The sequence below is a fragment of the Xenopus laevis genome, chromosome 3L (assembly GCF_017654675.1).
Source record: "Xenopus laevis strain J_2021 chromosome 3L, Xenopus_laevis_v10.1, whole genome shotgun sequence".
In the NCBI taxonomy this organism is placed as follows: Eukaryota; Metazoa; Chordata; class Amphibia; order Anura; family Pipidae; genus Xenopus; species Xenopus laevis.
In genome coordinates, this window is record NC_054375.1 from 93,571,659 (window position 1) to 93,589,175 (window position 17,517).

Sequence of the window (17,517 nt, forward strand, 5' to 3'; positions counted from 1 at the left end):
ATCTCCCTTTTAATTTCTTCATTGACATTATGCAGTGGTTTTAGTGACTGGAAGATGAACAGGAAAATACCTGAATAAAAAGTCTTCCTATGCTTTACAAAAAACGTTTCAGTGTTCCCTACTTAGGACTGTGCTTGGTCTGAAGTTTATACAGGTATATGGCTGTCTCCCATAGACTCCATTTTATCCAAATAATCCAAATTTTTAAAAATGATTTCCTTTTTCTCGGTAATAATAAAACAGTAGCTTGTACTTGATGCAAACTAAGATATAATTAATCCTTATTGGAAGCAAAACCATTCTATTGGGTTTATTTAATGTTTACATGATTTTCTAGTAGACTTAAGGTACGAAGACCCAAATTATGGAAAGATCCATTATCCGGAAAACTCCAGGTCCCGAGCATTCTGGATAACAGGTCCCATACCTGTACTGTGCATACAGAGTCTGTAGAAATAAGAGACTTCATTAGACTCAGTATTTGAGTCAGTTGGGCTCATTTTCAATAGAAGAACAAGGTCTAAAGTATAAAATTCAAAGTACAAAAAATCAAGGACAAATGCACCATCTTTTTGAACACAATGAGCTGTGTTTGTCACTCACAGATGTTACCCTTGCAACTCTGTGTTCCCTGAATATAGTGCAAAGTTTATTAAATATTAAAATATATTAAATTAATCCACTTTATTGCAGTAAAACAGCATTTTGTTTGTAATAACTCTGATATAAATGTGGGGGAAATGATAAAGTCATCCATGACTGATGAACTGGAAGTCTTGCTGCCCCGCCCCCAGATCACAGTCATATATATTTAGCATTATTATGAACTAAGAGGTGGCTGACCCTATGCTTACCAACAACAGAGGTATTTGTATCCTAAATAATAACAGCATTATAATAGACAAGAGCCATGAATATCCTGTAAATTATATACTTATAAACTGAGGTTAATTATGTAATCAGTTATAATCAGAGCTGAGTGATGTCATTTCTGTCACATGACTCACTAAAACATGTGTATTATAATAAATAAAGTACCCCTGTTACAAAATATGTGAGTATTAGAAGGCCTTCTGCCTCGTGTTTTTATATGGTCATGGAACTCCTCAGTAACTTATAATATTCTTATATTTTACAAGAGGGGGTACATTAGCCATTATATTATATACTGGTTTTTGGTAGAAACTTGTCCTGGTGTTTTCATATTTTTTCTGTTGTGGAATTTCTTATCTAGTAACCCAAAATCCATAGAGCTCCAAATTACAGGAAGGCCATTTCCCATATAGTCCACAAATAATACATTTTTTTTGGATTTAAAACTTGGATTTAAATGATATAACAAATATGATGCATAAATTATATATTATGGAATCAAATATACAAATAAACCCCAGTTTTTCTTAAGGATGTGTTGTTACACATCCTTCAAAAAATGTACTAACTCAATTTTATGCAATCGTGGTTAAAAACTTGAATACTCGAATTGATCAAGTTATCAGTGAAAAAACCTTGAATACATTGAATTGATTGAGTTTTTTAGCGAAGACCACTGTTAAAAAACCCAAAAATCATGAAGACAAAAAACATTTTCAAATGGGTCAAATGACCTCTGCCATTGACTTCTACATGACCTCGACAGGTTTTAGCTGGAGTATTTTTGGGTTGTGGCTTTTAGAAACTTAATAATCTTGAAAAATTTGACTTTTTTTATTCCAAAAAAATTTAGTTTTTAGTGAAACTGCCCTTGAAAAACTTGAATTCTTTGCGAAAAGACAACTCGACCTTTAATAAATAACCCCCTTCCTAATGGTCTTCTTTCAGGACTAAAACTGATCTAATTTATCATCTTTGAAGTAGAAAGAAGAAGCCAGTTGATTTCACTCATAGCTCATCATTTACCACTGAGCATGTCCCTCCTGCTGACTTCAAGGCAGACTCAAGACTTAAAATCTTTTTTAAAGAACCCTTCCATGTATTAGGGTACTTTGATTTCCACTGTAAAAAAAAATCTAAGTAAACTCTTCTCATTGTGTTTCAGTATATAAAAAAGCTTTTAGGGATACTTTATAAACCTTTAATAAAAATCCCTTATGACTTTTTGGGCATAAAGACCCATAGTCTCTATAAAAGTGATTTGCAGAGCAGACACATAGAATAAAAGAAAAAAGGTTTATAGGGTATAAGAATGTGGATATGCAACTTTCTAATGATGACACTGTGCTTAACTTCATCAAACTGCTTCTATTTGACCTTACCCTTGATTTTATTTTCTAAATTCTCTTGGAGTTGCTGTCTGAAGTTGAAGTGAAGAGAGAATTTGGCTTATACAAATTCCTTTTTAAGGAAAAACTTACAGTATGTTAAAAGTGAATAAATATTGACAAATGTACCCCAAGTTATCTTCAGATAAAAATATTCTGGGGTATCTCTTGGGTGCAAGAGCATCTAAAATCCAGACACCATGGGGCAAATTCACTAAAGCGCGAAGCGCCGAACGCTAGAGTTTTTTCGCTAGCGTTGGCCATTTTCGGTACTGCGCAAATTCACTAACGAACGCTGGCGTAGTTTCGCTAGTGTTACTTCGCAACCTTACGCCAGGCGAATTTTCACTAGCGACGAAACTACGCAAATTCACTAACTTGCGCAGTGTAGCGAACGATACCTTTTACGCTAGACTTCCTTCGCCACCTCAGACCTGGCGAAGCGCAATAGAGTAGATAAAGTCAAAAATTTTTCTAAGTCCCAAAAAACGCTGGCGTGTTTTCTACATGATGGCTGATAGGCGGAAAAAGATCGAAAATTTTTTGGGGCTCCCCTTCCTCCCCCCTACTTTTCCTGACTCATGGCAACTTACCTAGACAGTGGGCACATGTGTAGGGCAAAATAAAATTTTTATTTGAAGATTTGAAGGTTTTGTAGGCATTTGTAGTGCAGTTACGTGTTCCTCCATTGAAATTTGAATTTCGCGCCGTATGCAAATTAGCCTTCGCTAGCGCAACTTCACTTTATATAGCGAAACAACGCTAGTGCAACTTTGCAAACTTACGCTACCCCTGTGCGCAACTTCGCATTTTAGTGAATTTGCGGAGCGCTGGCGAAAATTCGCCTAGCGAAGTGCGGCGAAGTGCGGCGAAGTGCGGCGAAGTGCGGCGCCTGGCGCAACTTCGATTCTTAGTGAATTTGCCCCCAAGTATTCATTGTCTACCTGATAAATATTGTGCACTATGATGATATATAATTGTAAATGCTTCAGCTTGGCTAATAAGCATCAGCAGCTCATCAGATTTAGTTTTTTGCTGGCTTTACTTATTAAAAAATAGACTTTAAAAAACACCCTTTATGATGGTGATAAAAATGTCAGATGTATAATACACTTTAAATTAAATACTCTTTAATTCTAACCCAAGTGAATGCTTATGAGCCTAATATCCATGGCACGTAGAAGTGAACCTATATGTCATATAAAGAGAATAAAAAGAGGAAGGTCACCATAACCATTATTTCTATCCATGTTCTTCATAACGTCATTCACACATATGCCCATCTTCCGTTCAAGTTTCTGCTTACCTTGTGATGTTTTCCTCTTAATTACAGAGAGTCAGAAGAAAATCCTCCCTCGCAAATTCTTTTTGGGATAAGGGCTTCCTGGATACTTTGATTGAGAACAGCAAGCCCAGACCGCAAAAAGCTTTGAGAGAGAAAGAGATTGCGGTACTAGGAGCAGGCAAATGTAGTCCAATATCTGTAAAGACAAAAGAAATGCATTTGGTGTTGTGCCTTCCCAATTTTCCAAGGAATTACAATATAGCAGTTGGGAAGACGTTAAAGGAGAACGAAAGCTTAAATGAAGCAGTAGGGCAGAAATATTGTAAATTATGTTTTTGGCTTCTAGTCCAGCTCAAGGCAACCACAGTCCTTTAGCAGTAAAGATATGTGCCTTCAAAGATGCCCCAGTAACTCTTCTTTTCTGCTGATTCACTGCACATGCTCTGTGCTGCTGTCAGTTACTGAGCTTAGGGACCAATACACAATATACTGAATATATATCATGTAAATGTCACAATATAAGGCTGGGGTTGATTAGAAAATAATTATTGGCACATTGCAGCTCAGAAACTAGCACAATTAGCATCATAATGTAATAATCAGTCCTGTTACACCAGCTTTATAACAGGCAAAAATCATTTTCTGCTTGATGATTTGTCAGAATCTCTAAGCTTTGCTTCTCACCAGCTGCTCAAAGCACACTGAGCATGTGCGTGTCGCAGACACTTCTAACAAAATCAAAGCCTGGATCATTATTACTATTGACATGCTGAACCTTAGCCTGGTTCAATAAGTTCAATATATATGAAATATGGCATTGCTAGCCATATTCATTTTTCTGGTTTAGTTCTTCTTTAAAGAGAATGTTACTCCAGATTTTCCTACATAAAAATAAATGAAAGTATTCTTTGATTAACTATAGCCATTTTCACAGAATTACATACTTTAAAACTGATGCTGAGTTATTTCCTTTTTCTTCATAAGCTTCCTTATCTCAGTTATGCTGTTGATTAATCCTAAATTTTTAAAATCCTGCATTGATGCAAACAGCAGGGTTCAGATATGATAGCAGACCACTTTGGTCAGAATGCTGTTTGAGAATGTAGCTAGAAGTTCACCCATTATGCTTGACAAAACTGATGCTTTGTAAGCTTAAGTAAATAAGTAAATGAAGTAAGCGAATGTGTTGATTGCACACCCACACCTGATCATGGGGATGAGTGCTTGCAAAGGCCAGATAAGTATGGCTAGCTTTAAGTCAGGGGTGTCCAACCTGCGGCCCGAGGTTGTATATACAGAGAAAACGACAGTGAAATAAAATGGGGAAAAAAGCCACAAGTGAACTGGCCTATAAAGTGAACTGAGTTTTAATGCCTGTGTGATGGCATAATGTGTGTAAATATCACTTTGATATCATGTGGTGATGACACAATAGACATTATTGGTATTGCACTGCTACATACAATAGATGGGGATAAAACTTTGAAAACAGGGCAGGTGATATAGTAGCAGTCTCGACTTATGAGAAGGCCATTTCCCAATTTAAGCCAATAATTCCAATTTTTTCAATTACTTTATTTTTTTCTGTAATAATAAACCAGTACCTTGAACTGAACTACATGGATCCTTATTGGTGGCAAAACAATCCTAGTGGGTTTATTTAGTGTTCAAATGTTTTTAAACAGATTTAAAAGGGCTCAATTTCAAAACCCCTGGTGCAAGTGCAAGTTGCACCACCATTTTCTTGAGCCATTTGTGATGACTTTTACAGGTCTGCCTATTAAATAGCTACATTGAGGTTTTTACCTGCAAACTTGAAAAAAACAATTAACAAAGACTTTGAAATATTGAGTTGAGAAATAAATAAGACATATTGCTGAAAAATGATTTTTTAGATTCCTGGACCATCTGCTAACTGAGTCACTAACAGTTTACTCATTTCAAATCATTGGCAAGCATGTCAGTGTTGTGTCCACCAGGGGAATGTGAAAAGTGTACACAAGTATAAGGACACAACCTTATACCGCATTATTTCAATAATGAAGCTGTTTTTTCTGGTCCATAATTGAAAACATAACCATTTAGCAGAGAGAGATTTTATTGAAATGAGTTTATTGAAAATAATACATAAATGTCATAAATCAGATTTATGTTCTTCAAAAATGTCAATTTGATAGATTACATGCTGGTTCGATTTTCATAGGCATTATATACACTGGGGTAGATTCATCAAAGAGTGGAGTTAGAGATCTACACAGTCCTCTAGTGTGAAATAACGCCACTCTCCATTCATTTCTATGGATTTTTAAATGCATAGTTATCAAAGGGTGAAAGTGAAAGTTCACCATTTGATAAAAATGAAATCACATAGAAATTAAAGGAGAGTGGTGTTAGTTCACTCTGCGGACTGTGTAGATCTCTAACTTCACTCTTTGATAAATCTACCCCACTGTTTATACTATTCCTTCCAAAATAAGAGGACACTTTTGACCTCCTGAGCATATTTAAAAGTGCTAACAATTGGTGCAATATGCACTTAGGTATGCCCCCTTTTACCCCCTACCCAAGTGGCAGTATGGGGGGGTGCAGTGGTGTAACTAGATGTTCCTGGGCCCCAAAACATTGATTAGTTGACATAGTCTATTAAGAAATTGCTCTCTCATGGGCCCTCTACAACCCTTGGTCCCCTGGCAGGGTCTGCTTCATCTGTAGTTACACCCATGTATTTAGGCTAAGGCAGGGTATATCAAATATTATTTGTGCTTGGGTTATTGTCTTTAATGCAGATAAACAGTAACATATTTTCATATATTTTGAGAAATAATGGCATATCAAATATTGTATTTATTTTTAGAATTCATGAAACAGCCTCCCATAAGAAAATTTGATTCAGTACAAGCCAGTTACAATTATAATACAACAATATTAAAATACATTGCTATCACTCTCTGTAAGTTATGTCCCATCCATCTATGTCACTGGAGAATGCATCTCTCTAAAGGCTTATAATTATCCTCTCTTTCTTAAAGGAATTATGTCATGATTTGTATGATGTATTTTTTATTTCAAAATTACACTGTTTACACTGCAAATAATTCACTCTACCATGTAAAATTTAATTGCTGAATTAGCAAGTGTATTTTTTTAGTTGTAATATTGGTGTGTAGGCAGCCATCTCAGGTCATTTTGCCTGGTCATGTGCTTTCAGAAAGAGCCAGCACTTTAAGATGGATCTGCTTTCAGGCAGGCTTTTGTTTCTCCTACACAATGTTATGTGTCGCAATGGGACCTGGATTTTACTATTGAGTGCTGTTCTTAGATCTACCAGGCAGCTGTTATCTTGTGTTAGGGAGCTGCTATCTGGTTACCTTCCCATTGTTCTGTTGTTAGGCTGCTGGGGGGGAGAGGAGGGTGATATCACTCCAACTTGCAGTAAAGAGTGACTGAAGTTTATCAGAGGGTAGGTTGCTTTTACACATTTCCCTGATATTTAAATTTTTCCACTTTACAGTACATCATTTATTTTTGGCCCAGAAAAACATAAATATAAACAGCACAATAGTTATTGTTTGATTTTATTCAGCATACAACTAGTACTAGCAGCAAACGTAATTAAATATTATCACACCAATAGCTATATTATTATTACATCAACAGAGATAATTGAAACAAACTGGGTAATGGATACATTCTGCTGACTTTTTGTAGCTTTTAAACCGATTCAAGATTGTGCAGGAGAAAAAAACTTTGGGAGCCAAATCTGAAAAAAGGATTGTAAAGCACGTGGGCTAAAAGTGATGATAATCTGGACACAGTAGTATCTCAAATCCTACAAAAAAAAAAGCTTTATGCAAAATTTGTCTATCTCCAGTAGATTAATCATCTTTTTGTAATCCTTTATCATAAACTATTAATTACAAAAAGCCTTTGCCCAATTTAACGAAGATTGAAGCAAAGGTTGGCCTCATTCCTCATACAGATAGGACATGTCCTCATGGAGTGCTTTAATTTTTATATATCAAAAAATTCAATTCATTTTCATTAAAAAGAGCCTGTAATGCTGTATGAATGTAGACAAATATACACTTGTCTTTATACTGTGTAGGGTCGAGGTTTGCGCGAACACTGAAATATGCTAAAGCTGCACCGCTGATTTTTGTGGATCCACCTGTCCACTGTGTTCGAATTTGAAAATTATGGGGTAGGGTGCGCTAGTAATTGCAGATAAAATATTTCCAGGGACCTGTGTGGGGAGACAATATATAGAGTAGTACGCCCAAGAGAAAAACCTTTACAGACTTTCTGTGGAACTACTCACATATTTGAAGTACAAATGCGTGTATATCGTCTTCGATGTGGTCCTGCAATACAGAGGCTTCAAATGGTGTTATATCGTCGGAACCGCAGGTATCACCCTGTGATATATTTTTTCGCTTACCAGATCGTAGTGGGACGAAAGCTTATAGTCTAGCGTGTATTCCTCAGAGTGCGCTCCCTTGTCGGCGGACAGGGAACGGTATCGTCCACTTGGAGCAGCTGCTAGACCTGGTGATTACAGCTCGCCTCGTGTGCTGGCGTTCGTGCCGATCTCGGATTTCTCTGTCTTGCTAACACGCCGGTCCAGTTTGTTAAGGAAAAAACTTTTCAGCAATGGTTTAAGGATCAGTTTCAAATAAATTTTATTTAGTTAGTTCAAGCCCAACGCGTTTCATATCTCCTGATACTTCCTCAGGGGCATTACATGTGTATTACCACGTCACAGATTAAATAGAGGTTTCAACACATTAGCCTAATTGGCAATTAGTTAATTGGTAACAATACCTTATGGTTAAAAACGATCGTAGTTAAATTGATATTCAATAAATAAGTTAACGATAAATAAGTTAAAAATCACAATATAGAATTAATACAAAAAATAATAAATAATTATAAAGGTGAGGATTGATCAAATGTATAAAAAACTTATTCCATTAAAAAACATTTTAAATCAATTTCTATATTCAGGCACTTTGGAGTAAGTGTTTTAAGTTTGTGTATCCAATATGTTTCTTCTCTTGATATGGCCTGTACAATATCATTTCCTCTCCAGTGTTTCTTTTTTTGTGCAATGCCCATAAATTTTAATAATGAAGGGTCCGAATTGTGGTGAGTTTTGAAATGAGCTGACACGCTATGTGTCAGTAATCCTTTTTTGATGTTATTCATATGTTCCCTTATTCGGATTTTCAATGTTCTATTCGTCCTTCCTATGTACTGTAAATTACATGGGCATTGTAGTAGATAAATAATATTCTTGCTATTACATGTTAAAATTGTTTTTATATTAAATTCTTCTTTCGTAACATTTGATATGAATTTGTCGGCTTTTCTGTCATTAATTTTACTGGTTTTACAACCTTTGCATGTTCTGCAAGTAAAGAAGCCATTTTTTCTTTCCAAAAACGATTTCGGTATTCTATTGCAATCTATTGGTGGTAAGCAACTAGGTGCTAAAATTTGTTTGATTATATTTGGCTTTTTATATACAATTTGTGGATTTTTCGTTAGGTGTTCTTGTAAATCTTTGTCTTTTTGAAGGATATGCCAGTGTTTTTGTATAATAGTTTCTAATTCTTTATTTGAATTATTATAGGTAGTAATGAAAGAAATGGTATTTTTCGAATGCTTTTTTGCTGTGTTATGAGTTATTAATTCTTTTCGATCTTTCTTATCACACAAAGATTTTGCTTCTTGTATTAATTTCTCGTCGTATCCTTTATCTATCAGTTGGCTACTTAGAATCTGGCATTCTTTTTCGTAATCGCTTGGTTTGCTGCAATTTCTTTTTATTCTGTTAAACTGGCTGTATGGTATGCTATTAAGCCATTTTTTATGGTGACAGCTTTTTTTAATAATAAAGCCGTTACAATCGGTTGGTTTTCTGTACAGACATGTTTCCAATTTCCCATTTTCTGCCGATATGGTCAGATCCAAAAAATTTACACTCTCGGTACTGTAATTGCTGGTTAAATGGATATTTTGATTATTTAGATTAAGGCCATTTAAAAATTCTTTCAGTCCATTTTGCGTGCCATTCCATATAAACAGACAATCATCTATATAGCGTTTCCAGACAACCAGGCCTTCATTTTTATTCATATTTTCATTCAGTAAGGGTAAAATATTGGTATTTTCCCAGTTACCCATAAAAAGATTTGCATAGCTTGGCGCGAAACGAGTTCCCATCGCTGTCCCTTTGGTTTGAAGGTAATACTCATTTTCAAACCAAAAGTAGTTTTTCGTCAGTATGAATTCTATACTATCAATTAGAAAAACTTTTTGGCTTTTTTCTAAAGATGGGTCTTCGTCTAAGTATTTCTTCACTGCCGAGATTCATAATCGGTGGTCAATTATAGTGTATAGTGATGTTACATCACATGTGCCTAAGATGTATCCTTTTTTCCATGAGATGTTGCTTAAGAATTTAATTGTGTCAATTGTGTCTTTTAGGTGAGATGGTAAGTTTATTACATATTTTTGTAGAAATAAATCGATATATTCTGAGAGGTTTGATGTTAAAGAGCCACATCCCGATATTATGGGGCGTCCTGGAGGGTTATTTCTATCTTTGTGTATTTTTGGTAGTATGTAAATCACCGGAATTATTGGGTGATTAATTTTTAAATAATTGTATTCATTGCTGTTTAGAATGCCATCTTCTTTGGCTTTGTTTAATAAACACACTAATTGTTTTTGATAGTTAACAGTAGGGTCATTTTTTAACTTTTGGTATGTCTGTGTGTCAGAAAGTTGTTTATTAATCTCGCTAATGTAGTTTTCTCTTGTTAGAATGACTATTCCTTATCGGCTGGTTTTATTACAATACTTCTATCATTCTGCAAATCTTTTAATGCTTTTTTTTTCCCTTTAGTTAGATTTTGCTTCTGTGTGGTATTAATATTAATGTTCTCTATATCTTCCAAAACCAATTCTTTAAAGGTATCAATAAAATGACTGTTGGTATATGAAGGGTTAAATACTGATTTGAGTTTAAGGTGGGTGTGTATGTATTCTGATGTATCAGTATTTGTAGCATCTACTCTTTTTGCAAAGAATTTTGCACGAACGCCAGCACACGAGGCGAGCTGTAATCACCAGGTCTAGCAGCTGCTCCAAGTGGACGATACCGTTCCCTGTCCGCCGACAAGGGAGCGCACTCTGAGGAATACACGCTAGACTATAAGCTTTCGTCCCACTACGATCTGGTAAGCGAAAAAATATATCACAGGGTGATACCTGCGGTTCCGACGATATAACACCATTTGAAGCCTCTGTATTGCAGGACCACATCGAAGACGATATACACGCATTTGTACTTCAAATATGTGAGTAGTTCCACAGAAAGTCTGTAAAGGTTTTTCTCTTGGGCGTACTACTCTATATATTGTCTCCCCACACAGGTCCCTGGAAATATTTTATCTGCAATTACTAGCGCACCCTACCCCATAATTTTCAAATATACACTTGTGTTTAACCCTATAGCTATGGTCATATTCTGAATATTCCAAAGATATAGAAGCAGTTTGCCGGAGCGTCTTTATACGCTGGGTAAAATATTACCTGTAAGTCACTAGTAGTCCCAAGGAACAAGGTCAAATATCAATGTTTAGGACAAAATCTTGAATTAGTAGAAGGGTAACAATGTTCCTTGACTATCTTGTTTGCATGTTAAGTTGTGGTCTTTTATGTTCATAGGCCATCAACCTGCCCCCTCTTACAATAGGGGCAGCAATGTGTGTTGAAGGCAAAAAAAGTACTTTGCATTTGTTTTCAGCACTTTGCACCCTGCCTAAGTTTAAAATATAAATGCTAGAATGTCAGAGTCACTATCTCAGCAAAATACTATACCCTGTTGTGTATTATGCTTAAATAACACTGAATATTTGACAGTAGTTTGCTCAACCCTAAAACAATAGCATTAAAGGAATTGTTCAGTGTAAAAATAAAAACTAGGTAAATAGATAGCCTGTGCAAAATAAAACATGCTTCTAATATAGTTAGTTAGCCAAAAATGTAATGTATAAAGGCTGGAGTGATTTGACGTATAACAAGTCAGTCAGGACACTACTTCCTGCTTTTCAGCTCACTTGGTTTACACTGACTGGTTACCCTGGTTACCAGGCAGTAACCAATCAGAGACTTGAGGGGGGGCCACATGGGTCATATCTGTTGCTTTTGAATCTGAGCTGAATGCTGAGGATCAATTGAAAACTCACTGAACAGAAATGTACCATGTGGCCCCCCTTCAAGTCGCTGACTAACTCAGAGTTATAGAGCTGAAAAGCAGGAAGTAGGATTCTGGCTGTTTTATTAGACATCTGTTCATTCCAGCCTTTATATATTACATTTTTGGCTAACTAACTATATTAGAAACATTTTTTATGTTGCACAGCCTATCCATTTACTCAGTTTTTATTTTCACACTGAACTATTCCTTTAAAAATGCTCTTATCTACCTCTCATCTCTCATAAAGATGCTTTAGCATTTTCTCATGGTGGCCCGCCCATCACTGCCAGGGAAGCGGTACCCATACACCACTATGGGAAGCAGTAAGCGTTTCATACTTGTGCACAGGGGCAGTTAATTTGTTTTAAGAGTGTCATTTACTTGGCTGACAATTTTACAACATCTCTACTCACACAACAACAATTGCTTTGTGATACAACCATTGCTTTGTGATACTAACCCATTCATGACTGTTACTGTCATTAATACATTTCTTTACACCTGTATTTACAAATGGGAGCATTATGCTTTCGATGAAACAGTAGATAAAAGAGCTGGGTAACACCCAGGGGCATGCAATTATAGGAGTGTCCAACATATAGAATATACAGTATACCTTTCAAAAAGAGGCAAAAAATACAGGAACTTGATAAAACCCTTAGTTACTCTACATGTATATTGAGAAGTACAAGATATATACAATTGAATGTAAAATATAGACAGACCTTTCTGAATAAGGGCTAATAGGTAGGTAAAATGAAGCATGCTTCTTAAACTTTAAGGATGGTCCCAATTGTCATTAGTGTTCCTTAATACTATATTTGCTTGTTTTCTGTACTAGCAGATGATTTTCCCCTTTGAAGTCCTATATCAAAATCCACCATAGCCAAACCATCCAGTCCACATTTCTATAGGCAACTTCTGCTGCCTTCCCAACCTATTTCTACAACAGAAAAGTTCATTTATTGCTTACCATCATCACATTTGCAGTCTCTCCACTATGCCCTGTTCTTCGACATTTTCATCCTTTCCCTTTTGCAGAAGCTCCTTGCACATCCAACGGGATTTCACAAGGTCATTAGCCTCTTTCTTTTAGAATCCTTTCCAATACATGATGTCAATTATTTTTTTTTCCTTTAAGCCTGGGTTATATTCTAATTTAATTCAACATAAAACTAGCAATGTACTGTTTTGTGTCTGTTAGGTAAAGACAAGAGAATCAGTGTTGCTTCATGAAATTCAGTGTTCTATATAATCTGGTTATCAGCTCATCCAGTTTGGAACAATTGTTATATTGGACTGTTCAATAATACAGGAAGAGTTAATGTTTTTACATAGCTAGTAGTGCTCTGTAGAGTTTACAGGATACCACAATACTTACTAATTCGATTATCAAGAACTCTCAAATCCAGTTCACTACATTCATTCCTAGTATAATAAAAGGGGATGCCCCAAACCACGAGAAAAGATTTATTTTTTTTCATCAATAAACAGGCACAACACCTCGTTTTTATATCTAAATACTTAATACCACATTTTGAGGGTACATTGTATTTCTTTACCTTGTAAAAGAGGAAATGATGCAGTCGTCGCTGTCGTTGCTACAAGAAAAATAGATTGCAAGCTTTTCATCAGTGCAAAGTGTGTTATCCCATGAGATTTACCTTTCAAAGGCAACCTTAAAAGGGTTACTTTTTATTTAGCTTTCCAGCTGATTGTTTAGATCTCTCGTATTTTAAATGAATTACTACTTTTCTTAAAGGTTTCAAAGATCAAATGAAAACAATATTAAAATTGTACTAATTCAATGGCCACTGCTTCAGGGGATTCCAATGCAAAGATCCATCCTTTTTTTCTGTACATAACATGACACTCTTTCCATTAGAGTCACTGCTGATTGTAAAATAATTTAGCCCTAAATAACTATAGATTACATGTGCCATGGGGCATTCCATGCAAGAAGGCAATGAAAAGCTCGGCAGGTTCTCTACCATGTACTAAACTATCAGATAAATAAAGATATATATTTCTTAAATAGCCCTGCAGAGAAAAGTTATAGCTGAAATAACCTATATTATATTTCAATAGGCAGTTATTGAAATAATTCTAACTCTTTCATGAAAAAATAAGCTGTCATACATAACACTTTTTTTATTTGAATGTAATAGAATGTGTACAGACTGATTTATACTAACACTCATTCAGAAGAATGATAAAACCAGCAGGACGTGGAATAACAAGGAAAGGGGTTTGCAGTCAGGAGACTATTGTACATAAACTGAAAGATCTTCTCAGCACAGGGTTTTCCAGCAGTAGCAAGTGAGGGTTGGTTGTCTGTCCTTTAGAGAAACATTTACCCTGACCATGGCTTTCCGAATAAGTCAGATTTGTATAAGACTGCTGTATGTTCTAAGACAGTTATCAATTCATCAGTATAATTGTATATTGATTTCATCCATACATGCTTTACCTCCTGGGTTGCAACTGGTGGAAGACCAAAAATCTATTAAACCCCCAATATAACAAACATGCGTTGTTATCAATAACATTTTTTGTTTGCCCACCCCAGCACAATATATTTGCAGTAGTCACTTTTAAACATGCAGGGTTCTAAAATATTTTTGTACATGTCAACAAGCTCCCTAAAATCCTAAAATCCCATAATTGTTTTTTTTCACAAACACGTACCAATGGCACAAAATGACACAATTCACATACCTTTAAAACAGATGAATCTCTGTGGCTGTGAATTCAGTATATCAATGATGGGTGGAAGTAAAGGTTTCCCCTTTTTCTGTCTTCTGTCGTCATTCTGTCTGTTCAGTTTCAGCTACCCAAGAAGATGGAGTTGGCTGATTAATGTATGAAAGCTGCACTCATTTCAGCTGGACTGTCCTGCAATATATTTGCAAAGCAGAGATTCCTGTTTCAAGGTGCACCGACTGTGATTCCCTCCCTGTACCTCCCTATCCTGCAAATATTCTGCAGCCAGATGCATGCAACTGACTTCCACCAGTCTGATGCTGACCTGCAGTGACGTCATTGCATCATTAAGTTTCCCCCTAGGAACACTAGGTTTCTATATATAGCAGCACATTAATTCTACCAGTGAAGGATCTATCTGAAGCTCAGCATTAAACTCTGATTTTAACACCCCCTTCCCTGCTGCCCGAATCTGCCTTATCTTTACTCTGCAAGCTATCTGATGAACAAAGCAAAATATATGTGTATGAATATATTTATATACTATATATATATATATATATATATCTATATCTTTGCTCTAGACTGTAGTCTAACACTGGAGAGAAACAGCGCCACAGAGCTAAAAATAGAACAGAAATTGCTAACCAGTCAACTGTCAGAAATCAAGGGAAAAAGCAAAGAAAATGAGAGGCTCTGTGCAGGGCTAGGAGGGAGTGGGAATTCTCCAATTAACAATGCGTATTTATGTGTATTTTTCATATATACAATTGTACCGAAAAAGAATAACGATTGTTGTTGTTTCTGAAACAATAAACCATATCATTGAAATTAGGCAATAGGAATATACAGTATAATGATCTGCAGTTAGGCGAGGAAGGAAATAAAATCTGCACATCCATGACGTGCAGCTGATTCAGCTGCAAAAACAGTAAATTCTACTTCTCTTTTAACAATTCTTTCTCAAACCCCCTCACCTTTTGGAATAGGTGCTAAAAACATGTACTAACCCAAATCCTCACCCATAACAAATAGTCTAGTAAATAAGCATCAACGTTTGAGCATGGTGAGAGTCTATTTTGTAGTGTTGCTAATAAATTGAGTTACATCATGTTACATAGATTTTAATTAATAATAAATCATTTACATTTATGACAAAGTCTGTCTCTATCCGGTAAGTATTTGTAAAAAGAGCTCATGCAGTTTGTTGCATTCCATTATCTGGATTTGCTGTGTATCTTGAAGGGCATGTCAATAGCAAGGTCAAAACCTACGTACATCATATAGAAATATGGCCACTTCCCTAGTGGTAGTATAGTGATATATACTATTTAAATCACTTTGTTCTCATTTCTAGTATGATCTTGTATATTCAAATTGTGTGCCTAATTCCATGAATGGTTCTTGCCTTGCCTTGTTTGAATCTTGCTCTGACTTTCAAAACTAACAGCCTGCCAGGACTTTAGCCTTAACGTTTTTGCTGCATTTGCCAAATGTAACAGTTGACCTTAACTTTTCCACCCTTTTGACTTTCAACTGAGAGAGGTTTAGCAATAAGAGGACATATTTGCCCTAGAAGAAGCTCTGACAACTCTGGGAAGAGCATTTTTTATATTCAAGTATGTGTTGCCCTGGAAAGAAAGCAAGTAAAAAAATATAACAGTCTCTTCCAAGCTGAGGATATCTGCTTGTTTTCTGTTTGGATTTAAAGGACAAGGAAAGGTAAAGTCACTGGGTGGTGCCAGTTTGTTAGGCAGCCTCAGAGGTAGTTGAAGGTCAGGCACCATTTTCCCAGGAATCCTCCACCTCAGATCAGACTTCCAGCATGCGTAGACCCAAGGGCTCATTTATGACTGCAAATTTGGACACAGTTGTTGCCTGAATGAAAACAATTCATTATGAGTACTTGTATGCAAAGCCACTCTTTGCTCTTTGCATTCCTATAGCATAATGTGTCAATAGGGACCTAAAGTATTATTCACAGACACCATTTTGATTCCAATCATATCCTATTTTTCTTCTTATTTATCTTTTGATTTAGTGGAATCTACCCGTACACTCCAGCCCTGGTGGTATCCAAGTAGTTGAGAACTTAAGAAGATGCCAAAGGTCTTTTAAAAGTGAAAGTAAGTAAGGTAAAGTCACACTCTATAGGAACTCACGACACGTTTGGGAAAGCCCCTCTCCACAGGCAGGCATGTATGAGCATGTGCACACGAATGTACACACTTGCTTGCACAAATAAACGTTGACAACATAGCAGGGGGGAAGTAAATAGCGAGAGGCTAGTGGAGGGACAAAGCCCTGGACTAGGGGTTGGCAAAAGAGAAGCTACGTACCTAGTGCCCCCCACAGTTGCCCCCTAGGCACTTGACTCTTCTGCCTTCCCCTAGTTCCATCCCTGCTTAGCTGCCCTTGTAGGCTTAGATAGCCAGCTCATATAGATGCAGAAAACTTAATCTAGTAATTTCCCATGGCACTGCTTTAATAGAACATAATTACAACATTTTTCCACTGAAATAAATTATGTGACATGTTGTAGCCTGATGTGGCAACCCATATGAGTTGGGAGATGTCATAACAAGGTTTGTTTGTGGTCTGATCTTTCTCCATTACTGGGTTCCTTGTCCTGGGTTTGCTTCTCTGATATTACTAGTTCTGACCTATGCTTTGTCTTTGGATTCTGCCCCATATGAAGCAGAGAATTTCAAACACTTCAATCGCTACAGTACATCTGGTAATTTGCTTCACTATTGTCCCTTCACGGACTGCTAGACAGCAGGACCTTTCACAGTTTGGCTAACTGTAGGGGAAGCACCTAAACATGTATATTTCTTGTACATGTGGCACAGTACAGATTACAGAGGGACTTAATTCAAAAGAAGGTGCCAGGGCCAAATTTCCCTCTGCGGTGCCCTGAGGCCTCATGGTCCTAGTGGCCGCCATCTGAGCAAGTGCGTGCACATGCGCCATAGCACTGGGGGACTCCGGGCCTGAAAGTG